General features: G+C 34.2%; 1 protein-coding gene and 1 long non-coding RNA gene across 3 annotated transcripts in view; one reads left to right on the top strand and one right to left on the bottom strand.

Annotated features, from left to right (window-relative positions):
* Positions 1-22,661, bottom strand: part of LOC117601351 (uncharacterized) — a 108,530-nt gene that overhangs the window by 56,077 nt on the left and 29,792 nt on the right. The window lies entirely within an intron of this gene.
* On the top strand, positions 5,028-6,111 carry LOC143305383 (uncharacterized). Its single transcript, XR_013062272.1, has 3 exons — positions 5,028-5,511; positions 5,584-5,743; positions 5,955-6,111. It is a non-coding gene; the product is annotated as an uncharacterized LOC143305383 (long non-coding RNA).

Raw genomic sequence — 22,661 nt, forward strand, 5'->3', positions numbered from 1 at the left:
ACCCAAAGAATAACGGCTGTGGCACTTACCGCAACAATAGGGCCACTTTTACGACTTGCTACTCAAATCGAGACGTATCTACTGGAAATCGGAAAATTTGTAAACGTCATATTTTGAAAACTAATTAAAATCGGGTGTATACATTACAGCTTAATAAATTTGTTTTGAAAAGCACTACCACATGATCTGAAAAAAAATATATACTTCCATTTAAAAAACAAAACTTGACCATCATATCTCTTAAACTAATAATGCAAAAAATTTGTCACTTCTGCCAAAACATAGTTCCCATTTTACCGTGCAATTTCCATGTCAACAATTTTTTGTATCATTACTAGTTACGGAATAACACTTGGGCTGGACGTCACATAATATGGCGCCTCCCATACATACGTTACAAGATTCTCCAGCGGTACAATTAAAAAGAACAAAAGCAGAAATAAACTAGTAGAACAATAAACAATGATAATTGTTAAATAAAATCTGATACATAAAATCACAATAGTAATTGATTAGCAAGAAAATAATGACTATGTGGTATAAATGATTGTATTTCTTTAGATGTAAAAGAAAAACGTATCTCAGCGTTCTTTTGGAGATTGCATTTCTTTGTTGGAATAGGGGTTTAGACACGCCACTTAACCGTGAGAAAGAAAAGCTTTAGCAAATCTCAAAGTTTCGTATTTCCAGGGTGGAGGAGGCCCGCTTACCACTAAAAGCTTGGTAGACAGTGGATAAAGAGCAGGAAATTTTGTACGGAAGAAGGATGAACTGAGGATAATTACATCAAGACGTCATCAGCCTCCACAGTCTTCTTAACATCCTTTCTCCCCTTCTTAAAAAACGAGGTCACTTTCGTATACATCACAGTCATTCTTTTCCTAATCAAGTGTAAATGACGACAATTAAGAAATTACATTGCATTCTTTTATGCTAAACTCTGTATTTTAAATACACAGAGATGAGAATTATTAAATATTTCAATAAAACTTAATTTCTGGGTTCCACCTTATAGATTTTCTAACGAGTCATTATTCTCAATTTTTGATATTTTGGAGGTGTTTTGATTTTGACATTTTCGCTACAAGTGTCTTAAAATATTTGTTATTTCTTAATCCAATCTAAAGGGAACCATCCATTTTAGCCTGGAAACATCCATGTAACCTATTAACATTTTACCTTTAATAAATTGGAAAAATAATTTTAAAAAAAAACGGTGTAAAATTTAGAAAATGAAAATAATATGTAATACAAAATTAGATTGAAATTGTGGCTCTCTCCATAATCCGCCATCTGTGGGTTAACCGATAGGCTAAAAATCCCACAATAATGCGGGACTGTTAAACGCAATATGTTAGACTATTGTATAAAGTGATAGTACTGATCCATTTCATCTTTGACCGGTAAATAATGTATTAATTTTCTTTTGTTTTGCCTTGGAAGATGTTGGAGATTACTTACATCATTTATGTACACTTGTTCTGAATCGCTTACATTTGATCATTCACAACCACTCAATCAGTCATTCAGGGTTAATGTGTTAAATGAAAACCAACTTTTCTAATTTCTCAACAAACCCTCTGCACTTAAATTTTGGCCAATGTTATCTTTTCTTTTGGCACGTGTTTCTAGAGCAATGTCGTAGAGGTTTATTTTGACGAATACTTTTGTACATACATATTGTATGATACATTGAGTACACTATTCTTTTCATACGCGAGAAATAAATATAAACGAAAAATTTGGCAAATTTCATGTATCAATTCCAAAGAATTGGCAATTTTTTTATTCTGATGACATAAAAAGTAATGGAGCGTATCCAACATTAGTTACACATGAGTTGTTCTTATATCCTTGCTTTTCCACTAATTTCGTTCACGACTATCACAATTTTCCTTTGACGCAAATACGCCAAATTTTCGTCTTTAAGCCAACGACGGACGGCTTATACGACTCCGTCTTAAATTGAATATATAATCGGGACGAAACTTTGCATAATAGATTATACCTACTATTTGTTTCACTTATCGTGATAGATTAGATATTAACGAGACAATCACTCGGCAACACGTATAAAACGAATCTGAGCAAGCTCATTCATTTCCGCAAATGGTCGCAATAACGCACGTTTGCATGTTTCGTAGCTATAAAACAATTTTCAATCTACTTATCCTATTAGTAACATACAGGGTGATCCTTTCGCTAGGGGACACAAAGGAACTGGCAACAATGAATCCTTTGACCGCACCATGAAGACACACAGAGTCGTCTCGGTCCGCGTAGGTCCCCGCTGGCACGTGACAATACGGACCTCTTTAAGGTGCGGTCAAGGGGTCCATTGTCGCCAGTGTTCCTTTGTGTCCCCTAGTGAGAGGATCACCCTGTATATTCTGCATTCCACTGAAAAGAAGCATATAAATAAAAATTTCTACCTCTTGTAATTTTTGGGTGTTTTTATAAGAAATAGATACACACAATTTCGCAGCACTAATCTTTAGAATGTTGTACACTTATTTTTTTTTAATATGTTAAAAAAAAAATATATCTTTTAATAAGGTTGCTATCGTATCAATAACGTAAGATAGCAAATAGAAAATTAAAAATTTGAAAATTAACTGTTTCTATTCTTAATAATTAAAGTTTCAGCATGTCTTACAAATGTCCATTTTCACTGTGGCAGTTAATGTGTTAAATATAGATTTATACCTAGTATTTAAAATAAGTTAATATCTATGAAAGTAGTTTTTAATTGATCTAAAACAAAAATAACGAAAAATTACAATTAGTAAAATCGCTGTTACACGAAGTACACTGAGTTGCATTGAACTTGTCGCAGTGAAGTTGGCCACGCATTCACTCATCGACGCGGCGTGAATGCGTAGTGAATTTGTAGCCAACTTCACTGCGACAAGTTCAATGCAACTCATCGTACATAGATATGGTAATGTGGGGGTCTATGGTCGCACGTACGATATTGAGAAGAGCGACGATGCGATGGTCGGGTAGAACGAATGTGTCCGTTCCAAAGGAAACATCGTTATATGTAGACGCAAATAAGCATTAACATATTACAATATAAATAATATAATAATGTGTTCGAATGTGTATTAATCCCTGCCATTTTTTTTTCTTCATTTTTAACAAGATTTGTATTGCATTTTCATAATAAAATATATATTTATAAATTAATTGAGATTTATTTGTAATACAATAAGAGAATAATTATGGAACAAATCGAAAAGGACACGACAAGTTTTCCAGCAGTATTATCTTCCAAACGTTTCTACACGAATACCATTTTACTTTTATCTAATTTTACTCTGTTTCCCTTATCACGCTTACAATTAGCGTTAGTAGAGGAACGTAGGAATGCAAACTGCAAGTGGTGAATAGAGTAACATTTCGATGAAATTAACTGGAAGGCAAGTTTCAAGATGTTTCAAGGACAAAAACTAATAAAACGACCCATTAGAAAAAATAATATAACTTTACTGTTGGACTTAACATTTAATAATTAACTCGTTTATTAGATTTATTTGTCATTTCACAAATCAGATGAACTAAAATTTACATTATAGATAACATAATTATGTAAATAATTATATGTTGTAAGTTTCGATGTAAAAATAGTGAATTGATGTAAATGAAACTAAAACGTTTTAAATTGTCCTCAAACGAGTAAGTTGGAATAATACAATGTGTGCAAAAAGTTTTTCATCACCAATGCATTATAACCTCAATTCAATGTAGGATACAGTTAAAGCTAGGTCTTGAAAGAGCCAGCATTCACCGTCCAAAAATTAGGACTCTATAAATTAGAAAGCCAGGAAGTTTCGACCAAATCGTTGAATAAGGGCTGGCAGTGGTCTCTTGTGAGAAGAAAGATAATATATGTATATATGTATAAAGCGGCAATTTTTCGTACCCCTGTCACTTGCAAAGAAAAGTTTGTACAGAATGTTCCATGCTAAGCTCTGTAGCAACTCTTATTTCTCGAGACTGGTGATGGTGCAGGAAAAACCTTTACATAAAGATTGAACAATTTTAAGGATAACATAACCTGACTTAATTTCTTTTACACTTGAACATGTAAAAAACATGTTAAGATCAAGTTTCTTCTCTGATATAAAATTGTGTATTTCTTAATTCATTAAACGATTTACGTTAGTTTAAGAAATATTTCAATGATAAAAAATAATAATATCACTTTAATGATCTCATTGTATCATAATTTTATTGGATAATTTAGATTAACCTTAAGTAATGATTTGTTTGAGTTAAAAGCAATTGAATTTATTACATTGCGAATTTCTGGTTGTACATCACAAATTCTTTACATTTTTGCTATAATTTGTTGAATAAAGCGAGATACGTAAATACATCTTACATTTAATTGACTCTCCTATTTTATTTTATATTTCAGTCTTAATGTTAATTTTCCATTTTGTTTTACAATATGCGGAAATTATTTATACAAACTAGCTGAAATCTTTTAAAACATTTTGTATATAGATGAATTAGCTTGTACGTATGAAATTTTATTTGCTCCCTTTATTTTCTGTAGAACATTTAATCTTCTTGACGCGGGACAACAATTTTTACATTGATTGCAAACCTTCCTTGTCTTTGAAAGAGTGCTTGATGTAAAAAGTATCTACAAAATGTCAACGAGCCTGCTTTATCGATAGATCTTTTCTACTGTCAGCAGTTAGAGCCAGCTATTAGTCGGCTGGAACCAAATCGATAGTGTGCAATTTTATGAACGAATTATAGCTTATACAATCAGGCATACGAAAATTCAAATAACTCATCAGAAATGTTACGTAATATAACAATAAATCTTTACTAATTCAAACATAATTCTTTAATACACCTATATCTCGCTATACGGCCGCTCTTTATACGGCATTTCGCTATAACGGCCTTTCTTAATTATGGCACTTTTTCGATTTACGGCCCACAAGGTTTCGTAATACGGCCAAAAAAAATGCTGTACTTTTATTTTTATGTAAGCATTTTTATAGGAAATAAAAAGAATAAAATGCTTTATGAACTAAAAACTATATTATTTTATAAAAAATTGGAACAGATCCAATTGAATTTGTATGGGTTTGTATAAAAATAATTGATTTGTTATACGGCTTTTCGCTTTACGACCAACTTTTCCGGAATGTACCTAGGCCGTAAAGCGAGGTATGGGTGTAATATATTTCTTTTCCGTTCCAACTAATAAATTAACTCTACAGTGGCATACTGTTTGTTTGGACTAATAAATTGTGACACTAACAATAAGGTCATTAAGATTCGGAGTAATTTTTACGTGTATGTACAACATTCTGTAAAAGTTTATTAAAATACTTTCAAGTGCGTAGTTTGAGGTTATAAATTCGAAATGCTCAAAAAAAGTGAAATAATTTTTATTTTCGCCATTATTTTACAACTTAGTAACGAAAATCAGATCCACATTATTATATTCAACGATATCAACATGAAGATAATTACAGAGATGCAGTAATTACATAAAATATATTGACTATAACAATATAGTTCACACTTGATTCTAAAAACATATTTAATTTGCAGGTGAACGAATTAGCTTTTGTAGGAGGTGGCAGTAATTATGATTTTGTTAAACGAGTATTAACAACATTACTCACTAATAATTTAGCGATGACGTATAGTTGGTTGGGAAAGAAAAGGAAGAAGAAATTTTATACCACGAAAGTGGCTAAAGTAATAATAGGTAATTATGCCTTCTTTGAAACGACAACACATATGTTATTCGTATACGATGCATACCGATTTTTTATTCTTCTTTATGAAATGGTTGTGCGTACAATTCTATGTATATATATATGTATGAAAAACGTATAGTCGGTATCCATCATATGTTATTTTTTATATTTATTTGTATCGAATTGAATATATTATTCAACTGAATTTCTGTTGTTTAGACGCAGCAGAAATATCAAGAGTGTGCACAAATAAAAAAGAAACGGAGGTATCTATACAATCTTGGCTAAGGAGAGCTGGGGAACGCAACAAAATCATCGTAAAAGATTTACAGTACAAATAATAAAATGAAAATGTAATAAAAATAAAAATTATAAAAAAAAGTATAGAAAACGTTTTGTAATTTTAAATGCTCGAAAAACATTCCTTATATGGCTTGCAAAACGTTAGCATAGAGTTCTGCAAAGTTTTGTAAACGTTCACACAACGTACAGAGAATGTTACTTTCGGACGTTCCGAATACGTTCTGAGAATGTGTGCACAGGACGTCCCCTGGACGTTCCACTTTTTAATAGGCACCTTTCTAGGATCTTTAAAGGACATAACCAGGATATATAGGGGACATATGGATGTTAACGGGATATTCTCCGTATGTACGAAACGTCCAGCATGGACGTTCGATGGACATACATGAAATGTTTCTGTGCTATCTAGGTAAGGTATTAGCTGAACTTCCGAATAGCGCCCACACCCGATTTTCTTGACCTTGACATGTGTTATCAAGGACATCCTCCTGAGTAAAATTCAATAGATTTAAGCCGCCGATTATTGTTTATTCAGAAGTTATTAACAAAGAAAGATCGATATATGCGCTGCAATTTTCCCGGAAATCTGAACATTTTTATGGATATAACGTTTGTGTCAATTATTTGTTTCGTAAAGGCGGAGGAAGGGCCATGCACCCCCACCCCCAAAATACCCTAACCTAACCTAACTTTCAATCATTTCAATTATGAAATAGAAAACCGGATTGAAAGTTAGGTTAGGGTATTTCTGGAGTGGGGGTGCACCCTTTCACGAAACAATAACTTTGTTAATAACTTGTGAATAATCAATAATCGGCGGCTTAAACCTATTGAATGTTACTCAGGAGGGTGTCCTTGATAATACATATATATCAAGGTCAAGAAAATCGGGTGTGGGAGCTATTCGAAAGTTTATCCAAGGTATTTCCTATCCGGAGATACAAACGGAAAAGGGGTAAGTTTAGGTGAAAAAATGAGTCAAAAATGTGGAATCACATTCTTACGTACGAGATTTAATTCCCGAAATCATAAATACTAATACTAAAGAATATTTCTGTTAACGTGAATACAAATTATTAGAAACGCCTCGCGTCTTTTACCAACATCTGTATTTGGATAAAAACGAATTCATACTTGACGAATCTTCAACTTATTTTATCGAAAAATAAAGGTTAGCGTGAAAAACGATACTCTATAGTTTCTATTTATTTTTCCGTAGATGTAGATTTACCCTACGTCTATTTACAGAGGGAACTACCTTCTGTAAATTAAACACGCATAGCTGCGGCAATTTTGGTCGGATCAACCTGAAACATTCACAGTATGTACATATTAGCAGAATGATGTTGTTACGCGTCGTAATATACCGATCGCCGAACTATAATAGCAGTTTTATATGTTCAACAATCTTAGGATTTTAACTATCGAGAGCAATAAACTCACCGTAAGACATCGTCTGTTTTGCCTTCTATGTACCTTGTATTACAGATGGTAACAACGATAAATTCATGAACCGATGAATTTATCGCACCAATTTAGAAGCACGGTCAGTCATGTTCAATAGCACATTTTCTAATTGCTAGAAATTTTCCTAAGCTGGTCGGAGTAGTATTTTGTCACGTACCGAAGCAATCACCATGAAGCTTCAAAAGGTCCAATATTAAACAGACCTTCTACAGGACAAGGCCCGTAAAGTCAGAACGTTTATTTGGCATTCGCATTGTCCACAAATGCTCGCGACGAGCAGTTTACAATCTTTTACGAGGTCTTGCTATTCACTTTACTTAAATTCTAACTTTCTCTTCCGTGTCTTGAACGGACCCCCCTGTGATGCATGAGTCAATCAAGTCAGAACAAAATCCTAAGGGGTCCCGAACCATCGAAACTGCATACTCAGGCACCATCGGTCACATGACCATATACCTCAACGGTACAACCCGCACGCAAGGGTCTTGAGCCGCCTGTCGCTCGCGCCTGGGTCATTGCCGGTTCGGGTTGTAAAACTCTGGCGACTTCCACGTGCATCACAGCTGCTGGGTTTTCGGCTAGCTTACGTGGGAAATGTCCAGCGAGATGATTTGCTAAACCGTTCAGCCTATGGCCATTAGTTAAACTCCAAACGTTTGCTAATTGGCCACTTTTCGTCAATACCTCTCTCGTTGGACTACCTCTCTGCGACTCCTTGCTGACCGTTCGTAAGGCCCAGGAGAGGGAGAATAAAAACTTGAAACGAGACATCGAGACTCGAAATCACTTCGTGTTTAGCCTCAGACAGAACTTGAATAGAAACAGTCAGTTGTCACGATTCTATCGATACGCTCCGACACAGCTTCTTAATATCTGTTTGAGATACCTCTGAGGTCTTAACATACATACACGAACATTTGTATATTACACATCGAATTAAACGCATTAATAGTATAGCATCATCTAAAGTTAATATCCTTATCACTGTAAAAGGTTATAAGGAAATGCGACACTTCGTGGTGGTGGTAACCCGCGTTACACCAGAACGATCGGTAACTCCATCGCGAATTCGTGCTGAAACAGATGTACTTAAAAATACAGGGTGATTCTCTCGGCGCGCAACACAATATGTAGTCGTCCCGCACAATGGAACCCTGCGGTTGTTGCGGGTAAAGAGACCTAGGGGCCATATCGCCGGACCCAAGACTGTTCTGTGTGTGTTTATGGCTGAGACGAAGACAAAAAACGGAACAGCAGGGGTTCCATTGTGCGGCACGGCTATTGTGTTGCGCGCCGAGAGAATCACACTGTATAATTCGATACCTAAAAATCGTCTTTGTCAATAATGTAGAAGTAGATCTAATCTCATAAGTAAATAACTGACTACCCTGAAGTTGAGCACTCGGAAGTCATTTCAATATAATTGAAGCTTTGTTTACATGTGTAATTTTAGTTCATTGACTCAGCTGGTTGGTTAACAGTTGCTTAATATAAACGTCGCTTTATAAATATCAATTAGACTGCTCTGCAGTTTATTTGTAGTTACAATATTATTGATTACTGTAATTGCCAATTACCCATTTAGAATAAAAAGATTAATGAATTGTTTAGTATTATTTGCCACGTGGAGAAGCATAACACATATAATTAAACTTACTCATACTATATTTATTATTAATTAATACTGATATAAATTGAAAAAGTCTAAATATAATATATACATATGATAATAAGAAATAAACATTTTGTATTTGAATTTAACAAAAGAAATTAACTTGTAACGAACTCGCACGTGAAACCAAAGAACGCAGATCACAGCCGACTCTAGTACTAGCCATGCTGAACAACGTGGCAACACCGCTCACGTGACAATCGGGAGTCCTATTTTCAAAAACAGAGTCCTGTGCTCGGAATTGTAATTAACGTCTTTTTTAATTAAAAGCTGTAGTAATATACACTATTTGGTGTTAATTATGTATAAACAATATATAAACGTTGCAACTATGGCAAATAGAAGTGATGTGGTAGTATAAAATTGTTATAAATGTGATATATATTTTGTGTACTCTCAAAGTAGTTTGGTGTTGTGAAGCATGATATTTGAAATATTTACAGTGGTTTCAAGAAAATTTAGGTATGAAGCAAAATGAAACCATCTTTGGGTCTAATTGAAACATTTAAGAATTGATGAACGTGTATATAAGTTAATAAAAACCTTGAAACAAGCGAAATTATTGGAACGAAACCAAAGAGGTTATGTGAAGTCCAGAGAGTAGTCGGGAGTCTGACGACGTTGATTGGCTGAGAGTCCGGGAGTCCGGGAGGCAGATAGAGTAGGCTAGGTGTTGATATATTCAGACCAGACTCCCGCGGTGTTGCCATTTTGACTTCAGCACGGCTAGTAAATACTAGAGTCGGCTGTGCGCAGATCTATCTATAGTAAAAACGGAAACGGAAAACAAGACATATTTGAACGCGTATAGGGAGTAAAGCATTACCACAACATTTAGATAGTCATTCTCATGAAATTATAAGCTTCAAATTGATAAAAAGTAAGTGTCAAGGGTTTATATAGATGACACTAGTTTAGCGGAGTAGCAGCAAAACACAGGTGAAATTAACTCACTTTTTCCGGACACAATTCCGAAAGAAACGCATTATAATTATGATATTTATATTCAGCAAAAGTATACTGCATGCGGTACAAAACGTTTTTTCGGAAAAATTATAAACATTTTTCTTATGCAAAAATATATCTTGTATAAGATTTCAAAAGTCAAATTGCAGAATTAAGCTCTATACGCCCTTGCATAATTGTACAAAGAATATTTTAAAGAATAAATCAAGAGAAAATATTGCTTTTTTGCCTTAAAACCTTTGAACAAAAATATCGCTTTCTATGAGGCCTCCAAAATTAATTTAGATTTGGGTCAACATTCCAGTAATTCTGATGTTTTGAAGTTGGCCATTTAATATGCAATAACCTAATAGCTCTGTGAGAGATGGTGTTCCAGTCAACGCAATTATGTCAACCCGTTTGGTTGGAGCGTCACTGATGGCACCGTATCTCTCTCGAGGCTAATTTGTTTGCTGAATTGAAAACAAACTTTGTCTTATACAATTTGCATGTCGTGCATACCGTGCATACTGTGCTTCCATTATTCTCAGTGATTTCTCTTATGAAATAATTTGAGTATATCATTACGTATTAGCATTATAGTTTGCCGATATTTAGTCATTTAGAAGATATTAAAGTATGCGGTAGACACACGACCACTTCATTACATACAAGAAATTAATATGATATAATTAGAATACAAAGTGTGTAAAATGTAGAAAATATAAGCATATGTTGGTAAACTTGAAACTTTACCAAACTGAGGATATTTATGTAGATACATGATTTTGTAAGATATTTTCTTTCTGTCGATTGAAAGCATAACTTGTATATTTTACAGATTTAGAACAATTTAGTTTGTTTTTTCCTGCCTGCTGCATAGTGTGCATATTTTTTGCGCGCTTTGATATGTTATCAATACATAAATTTCCGCAGTCTATTTAGCACTTTCATAGCTGCTGACGTGGAAGTTAAAGTAAATAATAACTGAAAGGAAAAATCTATAATATTTTGTACCTCATGCTCGAGATTTGTTATAATAGAAAAGAATTTTATATGAATTTATATTTGAAGGGTTCACGAGAAAAGGGAGGGGGAGTCAAGTGTTAGCATTTCTTAGAAAAAGACAATTTATTTTTTACTATTATAATATATATATATATATATATATAGTATCACATATATATAATATCACAGTTTCACATTTCTCAATTTCTTATGATTACTGTGAAACTCAAAAAAATTTAATTCGCAATACGGCAAACTTTATCACAAAGAGTACATGAAAGAGTATTCAAAAAAATGATACACTCGTGATCAAATTCGCCTTCCCTAGGGAAAATGGTGATATAGAAGAAATAGGAATTCTCAAAATCTTAATTTTGACGATATTAATATTAAAAGTAATTTAAAAGAAGAATAATTAATTTTTAGTTATTAAATATTATGAAATTTAGTATACGAATATTTGAACGTAAATGATAGGGCCAGATTCCTATACATATACATGTCTATGGACCCCTACCATACATTGTCATTTTCCCAACGTAGCGAACACCGTAGGAAACGCCAATATTCTTGGAAAATCCTGATTTGATCGCAAGTGTAATGCCCTTCTTGGTCGCAATTGAAGCAGGTAAACGGTGATGGCATAATGGTGAACGCGTAGGCGGTGATAATATTCGTTGTTGTGAGCTGAAATATCGCAGTTGTTGACGCGACGCGCCGCGCCGTTGTTGAAATTACGATGGGTCTGTCGGGGTTTTTCGTACGCCTGTCTGCCTATGTCTGCTTGGAACTACCATTCTGTTTGTTATGATAGTTCTTCTCTACATACTTCATATGCGAGATTTTGTGCCTGTTTTTAACATTGACGGTCGCGATTGCCGTACTATTGATCTGAGCGGTTGATTTAAATTCCTAATGAACGCTGCTAACGAGTTATCTTTTTCTACGCGGTAGATTACCTTTTGTTCTGTGGCGTTGAATTGTTTATCATTGCTTACAGCTGTAATTATATCCTGATGTAATAGATTGAATTTCTTGATGTACGTTCTAATATCGTCGCGAATTTGTTTAAGATTTGTTCTTTCGTGTGTTAGTAGGTCTTTACTTTTAGAAAGTCTGAACTCTTCTTCTACGGTATCTTCTAATTCCTTTATTTCAGTGATAAATTTATTTTTCAGTATGCGTTGCTATTGACTACTGTATGTAGTAGACTAATGTAATCCTAATTTGATTTGGAATACCCATTTCTCGGTACTAATGTTGTACCCGTCAAAAGTGCTTACAAAATCCAGTGCGGCTTTACATTGTTTTAAAATCCTTTCTTTATTATCAATATTTTGTGGTGTTCCGACTTCCCTAATTGGTGATATTGCAAGACTCGGAATATCAGGTTTATATATTCGGAATATCAAAATTTGGTTTATTGATTCGTTGTGGTCCCTTGTGATAGTGCTTAGATCTTGATTTGGGTTTACACCGGTATTTACTTATGTTAGATCAATGTTGCTTGAACGATTTCGAGCTTTTGGTTTTAGATCTAGTTAATTTAGACATTTACTCTCAATAATAAGATGATGATCAGCATTCCTTGTCCTTTTCTGATCTTGGCTTTAATTGACAAGTTGACGCTAGTATTCCGCAGAATACTATAATCTACACGTTCCTCTTTAATAAACTTGCGTGTATCCTGGCAGGCTCGCCAATTAATGATTCGAACTGTTATACCGCAGAGCACAGGGAGAGATCGTTTGTTAAAGAATTAGGCTTTTCACGATAAAGTAACTTTTATTCTTATGCATAAAGTTCGGAAACGGCACTGAGGTTCACTAATTGCGAGTATACCCATAAAGGTTCGGGCGACAAGTGTGTTGATCGAAAAAGGCGCTTTGTGTGCGGTTGAAGTGGTTTATATACTGCATTAATGTAATTGCTGTCATAACAGAATTGGTGATAGAATTTGGCGCTTACTGGAAGGCTGACTGAATATATTAAAGTAGGCTTCTTAACAATATATTCAAAATTCGTTAAAATTTACATTCCCCATTTTTCCCCTCCACCCTTCATTTAATCATACAATTTACTAATTTTGCACCTTATCAAGTTCCTGACTGCAAGTGTCAATATCTATTACCTGATTTTCATTAAAAAATTAAAAATAAATGATAGGTAATTTATTTACTCACAGGAGCGGATTAAGATTTCGAAGGCCTGCTTGGTTAAAAAATTGAAATTTATTTGAAATGAAGTTAAATATTGATTTACAAATAAATAATATCCAGAGAAAAACATCGAAAGATAATAATTTAACATTACAACTACCAGCGTTCGATGAGCACTTACTTTTAAATTGAAAATAAAGTAAAAAAACAATTAAATAAAAGATGATACATATAGAATTATTCTTTATCATGACAAAAATTAACATACATTTCAACACAACCGTGTTAATAATTTTTATAATAAATAATAAAAAATCGAAAATGCGTCATTTTGACGGGTTTAATAGATCTACCCCCTGATCTGTACCCCCACCTCCTTGATCTAATACTGTGTACTTGTTTACTAAATTCACAATAAGTGGCGACTTATAGTATCACCCAATATAATAAACAATATAGTGTTTTTATAGATTTCACTAACTTATGACAATACTCATTAAACTGAAAAAATATTTCAAAAAATATTTGTTTGTATACATTCCAATGATTACATAAAATTTTTGTCAATTTTCTTCTTGGCAAAGTATTCCCCAACTCCAAGTTTTTTTTATGCTATGCAACCTACGTAGTGTACTTTACTTAACGATTTTATCGATAGAGATTCTTTTTTCTAGTAACTGACATCAAGAATTAAAAGCTTCCTGTTTTTTTTTTGCTCATCGCAGCAGAAAGTAATAAAACTTCATTTGTGCAGGTTGAATTACTTAAAATAGAACACTTCAGTATCTTTTTGTTTATTCACAAAAGTTTTAACCGCAATAATTTATTCATAGATAGAGGACATTCAGAGATTTCTAATTTCATTTTCTTAAATGGAACTGCATTTTCTTTTTATGTAAATTGATTTTACGAAATATCCTGTATGAAACAAAATATCCATAAAATAACCATAATTCGTATGATATTTTAAGTTAGAAAATGAAATACTTTATATAAAAATTTGAAACTATGTATCTCACGCATCGTGGATTTTTTTTTACATTGTACCCTAATACTTATTCACATAAAATATTCCAGAAAATCTAGAACTGTACGCATATACGTGGATTAAATTACTTTAAAAATTAACATTTATTTCGGTATAACAGCTTTAAATTTGCATACTAACTGCTTCCATGCAAGTATAGATAATCGTATTCCGGAACTCAAGATATTCTATTAAAGCTGTATCGTCACTAAAGTGTTTCATATTTACGCTCACACTGCTTTTACTATTACGATAAATAAACTCTATTGTTGAAATTTAATGACCTCTTTTAGAATCATTTGATTTACTACCTAGTGTAAAACACTTAAGACTGATTAAAACAGACTTTAATTAAAACTTTTTAATCTACAGTTCAGAAAACAAAATTGAATTAAACGTGTTCTATACTTCTGCTGGTTGTAGCATATTTAATTAAATTTCATTTATTCAACAAAAGATCTTCTTTTTAATTTTTCAAAGCTTGGAATCTCTTTTATACTTAGAAATTATAGGACATGTCATTTGTATTCAGAGTTCAGTATAAAAAAAATAATAAAGTATGCTGTGTAATTTTTCTTTTAAATGGGAACAAACGTTGTAATTTTACAAAGAAAAATACAATGTGAATTTTGTATATATTGTAACGTGGTGATACGATTGCTCCTACCCCCCTGTTACATCGCCAGGTCTCACCTGGCTTTGTCGTAAGCCAGGCCTGTCCAAGTAGGGGAAATCCATTCCTGGAACACATGTTCCGGTTCCCCTTCCAACACTGCTCCTTCAAGTAAGATGGGACGGTTTCGACTACCAAAGACGGTAGGAAAGACGGAGAGACGGTAGTCGGAACCGTCCCACCTTACTTGAAGGAGCAGCGTTGGAAGGGGACCCAAAACATGTGTTCTAGGAGTGGATTCCCCTACTTGGACAGGCCAGCCCTAGCCAATCCCTTATCCAATACAGACCCACCAACCAATTAGCCCCTGACCCGATCTTACGACCCAATCCCTGACCCGTGCCCCCTCTCCAAACCCCCCCGTATGCGAGGCTCGCCATCGCGCCAACGGCGACGAATAATCATTCAGATTTTGGTAGCGATAGTAAGAGCGAGCTAGCAAAAGCGAAATAAGATTTTGTATTAGAAAGCGATTAGAAGTGACATTATTAAGAGTGCGTATGTGTAGGAAAGTGTCACCGACAAGATTGGTGAGTCCTCTAATATTAGTCCCCTTTTTGTAAAAATCTGGATATAGTAACGGGTACTGTACGCATCTGCTAAGTTGAGACTCCTAAGGAATTGGGTCTGATTGGTCGGAGCTAGATGGGTCAGAGTTAGACACGCACACTTATACAGTTAACCCACACGCATTCTCGCTATTCGCTTTCTAGGTTACAACTACTAGTAGAAACTACTACTACTACTACTAGACGAGGGTTCGAGGTGAGGATTAGGCGGAGCGTTTCACACCTCGAGTCTCAACTTAGTAGACGCTTACAATACGTTCCGCGTATGGTTTATTGTACACTGCAAACATGCCATTTACTGCCCTACCCCCGACGATCCCCTGTTCCATCGCTTAGTCCTCCCCCGATCGCGTAAAGCGAAGAGCGTCCTGGAACCCTCCACCACTGAGATTCCCCATCTCAAGTATCTCCACAATCAAATATCTACCACAAAATTCTCTTACCCTCCCCTTTTCGAATTGCCACTATTGTAGTTGGCGCCCAACAAAATTCTAGAGTGTATAGAGTGCACCCTCGCGAAAGGGTCACAACATATGTAAAAACGACAATATATTTGTATTAAAGCTATAAATATGTATTAAGTAATATAGAGAATTCTACAAGCATGTAAGGGTCAACAGAAGAAACGGCCTTTTGAAGAGATCTTTGAATTGATTTTGAAGGCCTCATGCGGGAAAACTGGGAAACGCTGAATAATCCTTGTCTCTCCTGCATAGAAAAACAAGGGTAGCGCAATAGTCACACTGTCATGTTGACATAAAAAAATTCTTTAGCGATTTCATAATTCAAAGATTTTGAAACGAAGAATTAATATTTTTAGATGATTCTTTCTTTGAAACATTATTTTGTACAGAACCTGATTTTGCAATTTAGCTTTTTAAGCCTTATAAAAAATATATTTCTAATTTTTCGAAAAAATGTTCCGTACGTCGGTATACTGTATTCGGAAACCTCGAATTATTTTTCTGTGTTTCTCTAACACATAATACAATTTATAAAACAATACGAAAAATCCCTTTCTCTTAATTTTACGACACAAACATATTACCAAAACTCTTAATATAATGCGACTGAACTTTACTTTAACCTCCTTCGCAACCCATCTTAAAGCTTTTGGCATGTATTGGTGTGCTGCATACGAATATGATTGTCGTTTTTGGAGAAAATTACAACTTTTCGAGATATTCACAAAAAACTTTCTTACAAGCAAGTACATTCGTGATCAAATCAGGCTTCCCCAAGAGAAAATGGTAACGTTCCAGGTTCTCACCCTTCCCCCTAGTCATCCCCGGGGTGAATAACGATGTAGGGAAAAAGATCTCGTATACACAGGTACGTGGCCTCACTCCACTTGCGTGTGAACGCTTTTACCGGAGAATTTGAATTGTTATTTAATTATTATTCATATATCTTAGTTATATAATAAATTTTACAATATTTAAACAATAACTGTTAGGTATATTATTTTTCTCTACATTATTTTCAACATAAATTAACCCTTAGTTGGCACTGTAGGGTATGAGACGGGCCTGGCTAATTCAGCTTCAATTTAAGCCACTTTTGGCTAAAATTCGTCCCTTCAACTCTCCAAATAAATACCTATTTTGAAACCACGACTTTTCTTTCCCTTAAAATGTTTAATCTCAAGAGTGTCCAGCTAAAATTTTAGCTCTTTATATGAAAATTTAAATTTTTGGGTGAAAATTCATTTCTTCAATTTTTGTACATTACTCAATTTTTTTTCTTCATATTCAGGTTTTAATTTTACTAAAATTAGCTATGAAATATGTTAAAATAACTTTCAAAGATTATCTAGAAATTTTTCCAAGTGAAACTAATGAATAATTTCTTAATGATAGCTTAATCGTTCCAGTATGTCAGCAATGTTATTCTGGTGAAGCGTGCCAGCTAAGGGTTAATATCGTATTGAGAATTCCTGCTTCTCCTATATCGAGATTTTCCCTAAAGAAATCTGATTTGATTACGAGTGTAATATGGGATACATTCATAAACATAGCCGGAAGTAGCAGCTTCGCCACTTATATACAAACAGAATTTAACACTTAGGTTTGTTTAATATTGTATTCGACCACACTGCACCGTAAGAAAGTGGATAAACAATATATTGTAAACTCCAAACAAATTCTGATCAAGTTAAGGGAAGATTCTTGGATCGAGGGTAGAGCCCATCCCCCGCTTTAAAGTACAAGTTCGATTATGCTTGCGACTGTTATACATAGATGCACACGACGAATGGGTAAAATTCTATAAACTAGTAAGAACGTTTTTTTCTGAATATCTCAGAAACTTGGAATTTCCGCGAAAGAAGACCACCATATTCATATTCAGCTCGTCAATAACAATAAAATGACGTATGGCAAGTGCAAAAAGAAGTAAGGGTAATTATTTAGATTACGGACGGTAACTCCGATTTCGATGATTTTCGAATATATTGTAGAAATCAACATTTTGAACAACTTTTTCCTATACATATAACCGCCGCTCGGCTTTAGTTTTCGAGATATTTTCGAAAAACTGTCGAAACTAATACATTGAATTCTGCCTGTTCGTGTGCGTCCGTGTACTTCTTACGCGTCAGTGTGCGATCGCCGCTTTTCTATTGTTTTTGCAGGCAGCAGCACGGTGACCGACACCAATATATATGTATATTCATATATAACAGGTGGGCTTAAAAATTAAATTTAACTAATTTTCATGATTTTGAATCTCAGTATGTGTGTCTGGTCGCCTAACGGCGACCAGAATATCACTTTACCCTAACCTAACTTAATTCACTGATTAGGTAGAGTAGATTGGGTTAGGTTAGGCTATATTAAATTCCCAGCTGCCATCATAGCTACGATACATTGAAATCATGAATGCAGAAGTACACAAGGTATACTGTATATTGGTCATCGGTCGCCGTGCTGTTGCCTGCAGAAACAGTAGAAAAGCGGCAATCCCATACTAATGCGTACGTTGTCACGGACGCACATGAATGGCCAGAATTCAATGTGTTAGTTTCGACAGTTTTTCGAAAATATCTCGAAAACTAAGGCCGAGCGGCGGTTATATGTATAGGAAAAAGTTGTTTAAAATGTTGATTTCTACAACATATTCAAAAATCATCGAAATCGGAGTTACTGTCCGTAATCTAAATAATTACCGAAGTAAGGGGTGAAGGGGTGGTTAAAGTTATTCATACTGCTTTCATTAGTCTTTTTTGCTACAAAACGAAATCTAACATTACAAAATTCATTGATTCCATAAAATATGTGTTTGAAAGGCATAAATAAATATTTATCGTTATCTTTTGAATACACAGCACATCAATGGCAAATGTGACTTAACAAATATTATTCATTGGTGATTCGATTAACGGTAAAAGTCCCTGTGAAAAGCAGGATCAATTACTTGTATAAGCCATCATAAAGGTCGAAGTCATGTCCAATCGTATGAAATTACATTGAATCACGTCATGTAAACAATCGCACGCCATATTTATTATTTTAGAAGAGCTGGCGGTTCATCGATTGGGATTCGGCGCCGTTATGTACACAAGTGCCGACAGAAGTGCTTTCGCAGACAAACTATATGTAGTGAGTTTTAAAAGCATACTGAAAATAAATCGAACAATATTTTCCTCATCTTTTTTAACCGACTTCGAAAAGGAGGAGGTTACTCAATTCGATCAGTATGTATGTTCTTTTTGTTTTAGTTTTTTTTCCTTTTCCCATTCTGAAGCTGCAAAACACTCTGTTTTATTATCTTGTTGTACAATATATGTTTACAACTTTTAAAAATTTCAAACTTTAAACTAAACTAGATTTTTGTATATTTTATATTATACAAATATTCGAGATTTGGAAGTTGAAAGCATCAGTAAAAAGAAAAAAATATAAAATATAAAAATATCCTAGTTACGTCGATTTGATGCATCCCTTCTAGTGCTAAATAATTCATTTAAAGCTTTTTTTTACGACTAACAATAAGAGATAATGAGTTATTTTAAATGTTAGTTCTTTTTTAGTTCAACCTATATAACAAAGTTATAAAACTTGTTAAAAAAAAGAAAGAAAGGAAAATGTTAAATAATATTTGTAGTGTTATACAGCCAGTTTTACGTTACCCATCAAGTATTGGTAATAAATCTGCGTTTACATTATATAAGAAAACAAATTGTTTTGTAACTTTGCTGTATCACATGTTTTTGTAACTTGTTACAAATATATACATTTTGGTATTCCAATAACAAATTTATAACATGATTATATAATATTATCCATCACATCTATAGCGCAACTTAAAAATGTTATTACTCATTTCAAACCAGTGCGATGTGGTCATAAAACATTTATTGTCTACCGTATTTGATTACTTCACACGACTGTTAACCCTTGCACGGTGTATAGAAAATCATTTTGGGCTATTGTTTCGAAACGCTTTGGTGATCGATTGACACGGAGGAGTGGTAGGATCCACAAGACAGATTCTAAAATTTTAGCCTCGGGTATTTTCTGATTTCTGATTGTGAGATATTAACAAAAAACTTTCGTTGCTATGTATACATTGAAAGCTGCGTATACTGATTGTGAGTTGCATTGAACTTGTCGCAGTGAAGTTGGCTACAAACTCACCAACGCTATCACAGTGAATGTGTACTGAAGTTGGCTATGCATTCACTCACCGACGCGGCGTGAATACGTTAGTGAATCTGTAGCCAACTTCACTGCGACAAGTTCAATGCAACTCGATGTATGTACACAGACGTTACTAATACATTGAACGCTGACTATGCAGATGGTTTTTTTAATACAACAGTCTTCGCTTCGTAGAGTGTCAAGTAGTCAAGGACATAATAGCTACATCAACCGTAATATCCATAGGGTGTCCCATTGATAATAATCGGTTAGAATTGGTTGGCTTGGGTTAGAGTTCAAAAGTGACTCTTGTAAAGGGGCTGCCAGTATTTACGAGTTTTTATAGAAGCAACTGATGGTTTTATATGGCGCATATTATAAATATTGAGACTGCTGTCGCTGGTTTATTAACAACTATTAAGCCCTTGACGACAACGACATCCTACAGCGAAGATGGTTATGTATGTCTGTATACGCAGAATGAAATGTACATTACTGACTGAGAGTTTTTTATTAATATCTCGGAAAGTAAAATTTTATATTTTGGGTCCTCCGACCATCCTGTCCAACCCCTGCAAATTTCACGCCTTTCAGAACAATATCCACATTTTAACCTAACTACAAAAACAAAATCTGCAAAATATAGATGGCACAAGAAGAATTCATATTCAACGAATGTTCAACATTTGACATTGATTTATTCGGGAATGTAGTTATTCTACATTTATAATTTACTTTTTTATATAGACTCACAGTTTTTGTGATTTTACATACCTACCACTAGATCAGTAGCACCCTGTATATTGCAGAGGCAGGGAAATCGTGCCCCGAAGGCTTGAGACGCCACAGCAAGCACCAATCTTATCGCGGGGGTAGGCGATGATAGAAACAAACATGAGCAGTGGAAGTTGCGAGAATTTTTTTTCCAACGTATTTCTTCAAACGCTCTTTCGATTCGACCCATTTCACATTACATTTAGTGTACGATGGAGAGATAAAATCCAAGCTGCAAAAGCTAAATTTTCGCCATCTCTAATATGAACTGTCACGTAATATAGCCGTAATAAGCCGGAGACAGGTCTTGCGCCGAGTGGAATCTTTTCTCTCCTTGTGATAAAACAATTTACAACTTAGAATTTCGGGATAGCCAATCATCACATTTAGTAAAGACTATTTAAGAATTGACCTCGTTCATTTATTTTCAGGAATCCTAGAATTATTTAAAACACAGGTAAAATTAAAATTCTACCCTCCAACATGTTGCAAACCACAAACATTTCTCTCCCCGTACATTCCACAGTGTATCCACGCCAAACAGTACAAAAATTGCAGAAATTATTTTTAAAGGTTTTTTCGCCGAAGCAGATAGATAAATCACAAGATTGTTTTCTCTGGACTAGAATAAAATCATGGGTTCAAATCAGGTTTTCTTTTATTGCTGTACAAGTTTCGGTACTTTACCTAAGTTCAGATTTCTGGGTAAAATTCTTTTAGTGGTTTCATCCAAAAGAAGAGACTATAAGTAGGGTCGTGGTACGTGAAGTCGCATGATTTTTCAACCCCAATTTCAATTTCGCATTGACCAATCGTCATATCTATTGACGTAACTTGGACTTTTTTATAGAGAGGGCCAGGTCTGTTAGAAATTTTAAAATTTTAGAATGCTTGAAATCTGCAATTTTTTAATTTTTAATGTTTTACAAATTTCTTAACGATGAAGATCCAGATTTTTGGGGAGAAGCCAATCCAGATTTTTAGAAGGGCTAGGTCCATCTCTTTATTTATAACTTGATAATAACAACGATCTCCAAGTAAAACTTTCATAACACTATTCAGGTTGATAACATTGATAATAATTGATATTGAAAAATCATTGAGATTGGAGAGTGGTATCTTTTTCTAAATATTTATTCTTTTGTTTTGGATTTTCAGTATGTACTTGAAGAAATAACGAGACTATTACAAGACAGCGCGAACAGTTTGTATACGAAGGAATATGTAGGCATGACATGTCTGTACGTGTGTGAACAAATTGAACGTACATCTATAGGTCTGGGTGGTATACTTTTGCAATGATGATTGATGGAAACGGGAACGACGTGAAGTGAGGGAAGAGAATAACTGCAAGTTCTACATAGTTTGGAATTGATCTGTGGGCGAGACGAACATGTGACCCTTGTCATTTGCAATTTAATTCGAAGTTCTCAACACCTCTCTTACTAATACGATCCCACACTCAGTAACATGACACTACACCTAACCAATATAACAATTTTATCGTACCGAAATATCGTATGTGAAATAATTATATTGTATTGTAATTATAATGATTTACAATAAAAAAATTAAAAGAAAAAGTAAAATCATGTAGGACATGAAGAAGCGAAAACAGCGCTAGAAAAGAGCTAGGCAAAATGGGAACGCTAAGAAAAAATTACTTTAAAACGTCATACATATTAATGA

Source organism: Osmia lignaria, chromosome 6 (assembly GCF_051020975.1).
Source record: "Osmia lignaria lignaria isolate PbOS001 chromosome 6, iyOsmLign1, whole genome shotgun sequence".
NCBI classification, from domain to species: domain Eukaryota; kingdom Metazoa; phylum Arthropoda; class Insecta; order Hymenoptera; family Megachilidae; genus Osmia; species Osmia lignaria.